Source organism: Alexandromys fortis, unplaced genomic scaffold, assembly GCF_014885135.2.
Source record: "Alexandromys fortis isolate MF-2015 unplaced genomic scaffold, M_Fortis_MF-2015_v1.1 scaffold_361, whole genome shotgun sequence".
Lineage (NCBI taxonomy): Eukaryota > Metazoa > Chordata > Mammalia > Rodentia > Cricetidae > Alexandromys > Alexandromys fortis.
The window spans coordinates 298,912-305,664 of NW_026068246.1; positions in this window are offsets into that span (position 1 = coordinate 298,912).

The following is a 6,753-nucleotide window of genomic DNA, read 5'->3' on the forward strand; positions in this document are numbered from 1 at the left end:
GATATATCTCGCTTGTTAAGTAATATTTATTCCCTTCTTGGATCTTTGATGGAGTTGAAGATTATATAATTGTAGTTACTCTACATTATTTAGACTCCTTGAGATAGAATGTTTAGCAAAACTTTTGATTCTCAATATTGTTTGTTATATTTATTATTTGTTATTATTGTATATAGTTGTATTTGGTTTAGTTCTGTCCTATTAAGACAAAAAGGGGAGATGTAGGGATAAGTCCCACCCCTTAGGGGGCGTGTTCACCTCAGGCTAAAGTTTGCCTATAAATTTGGCAAGCATGCTCCCAGTCCTCGCTTCTGCTTTCCTGTTCTACATGGGAACGGTGGTTCTGTAAGTCTATTCCTCCATTAAAGCTGTCTATATTTTGACAATCTGTCTGCATTTGCTTATGCCGTTACAGTAGTACAATCTTTATACTCAACTTCCCTCCTCAATGCTGGGATTATTTTTGGTTTGTGTTTACAAAGGTTATATAAATGCTGTATCTGCATATTTGCTGTTTCCCTGTTTTGTCCAGCAAACATGAAATCAACAATAATAAATCAGCTGATAAAGACTAGCAGGAATTTAAATGGTAGACAAAGAATTTTTAGGACAGCTTAATTATTAATAGTTATTGTCACCTTGAAACAATGTAGAATCATCTGAGAGTTAAAGCCTGTCAAGGATTATATAGATTGCAATAATTGATGTAGATAGGCCCATTTTGACTGTGGAAGGGACCATCCCTCCAGGCCTTTCTGAACTTCATAAAATAAGGAAAAATGTGATGGATACTAAAACATTTCTTGCTCCTTTTGACTGGGGCTAAAAAAGACCACCTGCCTCATTCCTGCTGTCTTGACTTCACTCCTATTGTAGACTATCCCATAAACTGTGAACTAAAATAAATCTTTCTTCCCTGAAATTGCTTTTATCAGAGTATTTCATTACAAGAACAGGGAAACAAACTAGCACAAGCAGTGAAAACCCTGTGCACTTGGATAAACCTTGTACATTTTTTTAAAACCTGTGCAATACAGATGAAGAGGGACAGAAGTCTGTCAAATTTCATCCATCAGTTCACTGTTAGAGGCGTTTTTAACACTGGGAGAATTGGTCTATATTTGTAAATGGGAGAATTTAGTGCTTTATACTTGATCTTAATGTAAACATAAAACTTCATTTTTAATAATTTTCAAAGCAATGCAGAATTTAAAAAAAGCACCTCAAACCCACAGATCATGTAATTCACATAATTAGATAGAAACATAAATTCTCAACATAGCAGTGCTGAAAAAAATATTATCTGGTTTTCACTCATTTCTGTGTTTTTGCTTACAAAAGCAACTTAAAGCGAGAAAGTATTTTTTTGTCTTACATTATGTTAGTCCACATCTGGGGGTAAGTATAAACAAAATCTCGAAGCAGTGAAACACCAATAGTCAAATGCAAGAAGCAATGAATGCTTGCTTCCTTACTGCTCACCTCATCTTCTCTTCTCGTATACAGCTCAGTAGTAAAACCTAACAGTGGTGGTGGTGGTGTTCACAATGGTTTGGATCTTCCCATATCAGTAAATCAGGCAATATTTCTCAAGTATGCATAGTTCAACCTGATCTGAATAACTCTTCTTTGAAGTTCTCAAGTGAGCCTAGGTTAGGCAAGTTAAAAATGAAGACTAAAAACAAAATTCATGTTTACTCCTGTCATTAACTTTGACGAATATGGATATTGCTAGGAAATTAAAATGATTCAAAATTTTCTTTTTAAATATTAAAATTTTATTTATTTTTTTTCAAATTGTATTCCATACGGTATGGATATATATTTAATTTATTTTCTTCAATAATAAAATTTCCTAATTTTCCTGTAAGAATTAAATATATAATTTCCTCACCAAACATTATCTTTTTTTAAATTAAACCACAACTTTACAAAGAAAATACATATTCCTGTTATTGGGGCAACACTAGAATAAGAAATTCACTGTTTGCATAAAGAAATTACAATCATTTGAAACGTTTGTAACAGAGACTTTATTTCAAACACAAAAGAATTGCTGAAACCCTCAGACACTATGGAAAATTAGTTAATGAAAATGAAGTTTAAATGACCAGACATGTAAATCCTGTGTAAACTTTCTGACTTTATCACCAGTATATAATTCTTATCTACAGCAGTAGACATCTGAAAATATTCACTTTGATTTACACCTTTTAGACTTCTAAAGAATTTTATATATTTTCCCAAGACAAGTGGAATGTCAAACACAATAAATTAGACATGCCATGTACATGTAAATACATCTCACACCCATAGATACACAAAAAGCAAATAGAAGGAAGCAAGATGTGAGATGTATTTTCCACTTTTTTTTACAGTGAGCAACAGAGGTCTGCCTTGTCATATATAAGTGTAAAGAGTTTGGTTCATTAAAAGATGATATTATGGAAAGAGGATTAACTGGCTCTTATTCTCTCCTCCCTCAGTACCAACTTCATGACAGTGTAGACAAATCTAGCAAAAGATACCCTTTCAGGGACTGCGAATCCACCATTTCTCCGCTGTTGTGAGAACAGGCACAGTAAGTAATAGTCTTTTTCTACTTCACTGACATGTTTGTGACTATCTGATTCACACAGAATACAAAAATAGGGTGATAGCAGTCGAATTCAATGAAAGGTCGAATGGCAATCTTTTTGCCTGGTCTAGCCTTCCTTTTATATTCTGACCTCTGGTGCTTATTACCAGAACAAATTACAGCAATTCCTACCACTGGATGGGAATGAGAACTTCCTATTCTCAGGCAGCTGAGGCATCAATGTGAGCACAGAAACTGTGGCTCAAAACAAAGGTACCACTGAAAAAGATGTGTCATATCTGCAAACATAAAGTCCCTGATAAGTGAAGCTCAGTAGCATATTTATTCTATTGGAGAGTAACTGTTCTCTTGATTCTCCAATTAAATTCATTTATAGTACGAAACTCAAGGGTTCTGTGGTATCTAACCATCAAATTCAAACATTACATATATGGATGTGATTTTATTTTGATTCATCAAATAATTTTGTTTGTGGCAATATATCCCTTCTCCTAGAATATATAATGAATATACATCATTTTAGAAATCATTGTTTATTAATTTACCTTCATATGTAGGTTCTTCATTTTTATTTATTTTTAGATTCCTTTTGGTTAATTGGAATTTTTCTATTAAAATTGGGTGTTTTTTTATACTATATATTCTGATCATCCCCTTATACCAAGATCCACATTCTTGCTCTCTCGTTCAAAACCACAAGAATTTAAAAAGGAAAAAAATGTAGTAAAACAAGATAAAATAAAAACAAATCCCAAAAGAAAAAAAATAAATAAAAAAATAATCAAAGAAAAAACATAAGAAACACAGACACAAACATTGACACATAGAAATACCATAAAATAATAAAATTCAAAATCCTATTAAGTAAGTCAATTATCTCTAGGATAGGAAAAAAATGCCAGACAAAACATGCAGACATTCAAATGGCCAAAAGACACTTAAGGTCATGCTCAACCTCCTTAGTGATCAAGGAAATGCAAATCAAAACAACAGTGAGATACCATCTTACACCTGTCAGAACAGCTAAAGTCAAAAAAACACCTATGATAGAATGTGGAGTAAGGGGAACACTCATCCATTGTTGGTGGGAATGCAAACTTGTGCAACCACTTTGGAAATCAGTTGGTGGTTTCAAGAAACTGGGAGTCAACCTACCTCAGGACCCAGCAATTCCACTCTTGGGAATGTACCCAAGTGATGCCAAATCATACTACAAACGCATTTGTTCAACTATCTTCATAGCAGCACTATTTGTAATAGCCAGAACCTGGAAATCTAGATGCCACTCAATAGAAGAATGGATAAAGAAGGAGTGGCATATATACACTTTAGAGTTTTACTCAGTGGTAAAAAAAAAAAAATGACATCCTGAATTTTGCATGCAAATGGATGGAAATAGAAAACACTTTACTGATTGAGATAACCCAGACTCAAAAAGATGAATATGGTATGTACTCACTCATAATTGGTTTCTAGCCATAAATAAAGGACATTGATCCTATAATTCATGATCCTAGAGAAGCTAAATAAGAAAGTGAACCCAAAGAAAAACATATAGTTATCCTCCTGGATATTGGAAGTAGACAAGATTGCCAGACAAAAGTTGGGCACATAAGGGTGCAGGTGGGGTGGGAGTAAGGGGAGATGGGGAGAGAGAAGGAAGAAGGTGCGGATTAGGGAGAGCTTTGGGAAATGGGATGTTTGGGATGGAAGAAGGTGGATATGGGAGCAGGGAAGTAGATATCTTAATTAAGGGAGCCATTTTAGGGTTGGCAAGAGACTTGACTTTAGAGGGGTTCCCAGATGTCCAAGGAGATATCCCCAGCTTGTTCCTGGGGCAGCAGAGGAGAGGGTGCCTGAACTGGCATTATCCTATAGCCACACTGATGTATATTTTGTCTATCATCTTAGAACCTTATCTGGTGATAGATGGAGATAGAGACAGAGACTTACACTGGAGCACTGGACTGAGCTCCCAAGGTCTTGGTGAAGAGCAGAACGAGGGAGAACAAGAGCAAGGAAGTCAGGACCGCTAGGGATGTGCCCACCCACTGAGACAGTGGGGCTAAACTAATGGGAGCTCACCAAGGCTAGCTGGACTGGGACTGATGGATCATGTGATCAAGCCAGAATCTCTGAATGTGGTTGGCAATGAGGAATGACTGAGAAGCCAAGGACAATGGCAATGGATTTTGATTCTACTACATGTACTGGCTTTGTGGGAGCCTAGTCTGTTTGGATGCTCACCTTCATAGACCAGGATGGAGAACCTTGGACTTCCCACAGGGCCACAGGGCAGAGAACCCTGACTGCTCTTAGGACTGGAGAGGGAGGGGAAGAGGAGTGGGGGGGAGTGAAAGGGAAATGGGAGGAGGAGAGGAGGTGGAAATTTTTAATAAATAAACAAATAAATAATAATAAAACAGGAAAAAAAGAAAAAATGCCAGACAAAACATGATGAGACAAAAACACCTTCAAGACATATTTGCATAAGTGTATTTTATGTTGATCATTTACTGGTGTACATGTCACCTGGCCTTAAGACTGAAATCAATAAAATAGAAGCAAATAAAAATCAACATAAAGATTCAATAATACAAAGAATTATTTCTTTGAGAAAATCAATAAGACTGACAAATCTTGAGCCATCTTAGCTAAAAGGCAATGGGAGAGGATGGAACTATCAAAATTAGATGCAAAATCAGACAACAGACACCAAGGAAAGCCAGAGAATCAAAAGGACAAATATTAAAAGCCTACATGCTACCTAATTGGAAAATTTAGCAAAAATGAATAATTTTCTTTATATATAAAATCCACCAAAGTTATATCAACAAAAGACAAGCACCTCTTCATGTTAAAAATCAGGGAGAGAGTACAGATACTGGAGATTATAATATACTTCAGTAAAATCAAGGTAGTTTACAGAATGCTCATAGCAAACAATGATCTAAGAAGAAAACACAATTTTCACTAAAATCAGAAACAAGGTAAGGTTACCTACTCTGTCCATACACATTCAATATATTACGTGAAGTCTTATTAGAAAAATAAGACAACAGAAAGAAGTTCAAGTTTCTTTATTTGCAGATTATAGGATTGTACATATAAATGACCCTCAAAATTACAGCAAAACACTCCTGCAGCTGGTAAACAAATTTGACAATTAGCAGGTCATAAATAAATACACTATATCCATGGACTTCCTGTATAAAAATAATAGACTGAGAAAAAAATCAGTGAAACAACTTTCTTTATTTTTCTTTATTTTGTCTTTTTGGTTTTCTGAGACAGGGTTTCTCTGTAATTTTGTAGGCTGTCCTGGAACTAGTTCAAGTATGTCAGGATGGCCTCAATCTCACTGAAATGCCCATGACTTTGTCTCCTGGGATTAAAGGCTTGCACCACTGCCGCCCAACTTTATACTTTTCAAAGTGACCAAAAACATAAAATATTTTTTGGTAACATTAAATAAGTAAATTATAAACTTTTATAGTAAAAACTTTAAGCAATTGAAGAATGAAATTTTAGATGATTTCGCAGGGTAGAGTTTCCCTGCTCGTGGATACATAGGATTGATGTAATAAACTTCACTATGTTTTAAAAACTATCAATCTCCAGATTTAATTCAATCCCCTTTAAAACTCTAACACATTTCTTCAAGAATTGTTAAAGGGCTATTTTAACTTCATATGGAAAAGAAAAACAAAGCAAAATTACAAAACAAGATATGTCTTTTATTGTTTGTTTGTTCTATTTTATTGAGGCAGAGTCTCCCTAGGTAACTCTGACCATGCTGGAATTCACTATGTAGACCCGGATGGCCTTGAACTCACAGAGATTTATCTTCTCAACCACCTGAGGTCTAGGATTAAAGACGTATAGCCCCACTCTTGCCTAAAAACAGCATATTTCAAACACTTCTGAATAACAAAAGAATTGGTGGATGTATCATGACTCTGGATCTCAAAATATACTACAGGGTTATAATAATAAGAAATATCATGGTATTGGCTTAAACATAGATATGTTGATCAATAGAATTGAAGTGAAGATGTAGATATATGTCCACACCACTATGGTCACCTGATTTTTTATTATATATATGTATGTATGTATGATCAAGTCATTTATTCTAGAAATGTATATATATA